Raw genomic sequence first — 1,615 nt, forward strand, 5'->3', positions numbered from 1 at the left:
TTGTAAAGCTTTTAATGGGTTTATTGTGATGTTTCCCTGTGTGTGTGTATATATTAATTACATTTTAATCATACTCACTTTCCATTGTATTCTCGTGTCCCCTCCCCCATTTCCAAGGATCCACTTCCTCATCCCACCTAGTCCCACCTACACCATTTAAAAATAGTTTAATGTATTTTAATAGCAAACTTACAGGAACAGCACAGAAGACTGACAACATTAAAAGCATGTACTTGTATGTAGGACAACTCAGTTAGAAAAGTATAATGAATGGATGGAATCTACTGTGTGATAAAAATGCTACAAACACCATTTAGTTGCTGTCAATAAGAAATTTACTTATTTTTAAAAAAATCCAAATGCTGGCATTGTCCAGAAAATTTTAACAGGTTTATTTATAATTGTTATAAAGTTGAACTGTTGAAATGTGTTCACTGAAACATTTTGCTTGCATTAATGCTTTACATCTTGCATTTATATTAAAAATTCACACACAAATGAACGTGGAAAAATGCCAATACCTGATTCTGTCTCCTATGTTTTCACTCGCAATCATATACTTAGGTACCTTTGACCCCATGGAAAAAATATCTAACATTCAGAACTACTGATAACAGGAAGAAGAGGAAAAAAAAATTTTTTTGAGAATGAAATGTTTCCCCTCATAGTGGACTCTTAAGCACGTTCTCCGCATATGCGGCATGCTAGCTGGATATCTTTTGGCATACTTGTTACGTTTGGCATGGATAGCACACAGGTTGGTATCTTCAAAAGGGCCAACCAGATAGGCCTCACTTGCCTCCTGCAAAGCACCAATAGCTGCACTCTGGAAGTGCAGATCTGTTTTGAAGTCCTGAGCAATTTCTCGCACCAGAGGCTGAAAGGGGATCAGAAGTTCAGTGGACTTCTGATAGCGTCTGATTTCACGGAGTGCCACAGTACCAGGCCTGTAACGATGAGGTTTCTTCACCCCTCCAGTAGAGGGAGCACTCTTGCGAGCGGCTTTTGTAGCCAGTTGTTTCCTGGGTGCTTTACTACTGGTGGATTTGCGGACAGTCTGCTTTGTACGAGCCATGGTATGGACACCTCCTTACTTACCCCCCTTCTCCTTCGGCCGGAGCTCCGCAAAGCGAGAGGCGGCACTGGCGTTGGAGAGTGGCGGCGGCCCTTTTTATTCTTTTAACCAGTGAGTATGAGTGGCCTTGCTTTCAGGAGCGTGGTCCTCTCACCTCTAATATGTTTTTATGTTTCATCTGTATCCCATATTTGAGTATGCACCTCATACATCTTTGTGTCCTGTGCTCAAACTGTTGCCTTCATTTGTGATGATGCGTGAACTCGAGGGTCACCAAGCAGGGAGCAGGGAGCAGGGAGCTGGGATGTGAGATGGATGAGTAGCCAAAGAGAAAGGACACGTTGCAGTGCTTGCAAGCTAGCTAGAGCCCAGTTCAGCTGCATTTACCTCTAGTCTTGAGGAGGCGGTGTTGTGCAAGGTACCCTTCAACATGGAGCTGAGAGTGATCTGGCTGAGTTGCTGCAAAGCCCAGGGCAGAGGAAGTGGGCAGAGCTGCCTGAAGCTTAGGAGAGAAAGCAATATGTGCAGAAATGGCAGGAG

General features: G+C 43.3%; 1 pseudogene; it reads right to left on the minus strand.

Annotated features, from left to right (window-relative positions):
• Positions 1–334: 334 nt before the first annotated feature.
• LOC110294019 lies at positions 335–1,117 on the minus strand (annotated as a pseudogene).
• Positions 1,118–1,615: the final 498 nt, after the last annotated feature.

Source organism: Mus caroli, chromosome 5 (genome assembly GCF_900094665.2).
Source record: "Mus caroli chromosome 5, CAROLI_EIJ_v1.1, whole genome shotgun sequence".
In the NCBI taxonomy this organism is placed as follows: Eukaryota; Metazoa; Chordata; class Mammalia; order Rodentia; family Muridae; genus Mus; species Mus caroli.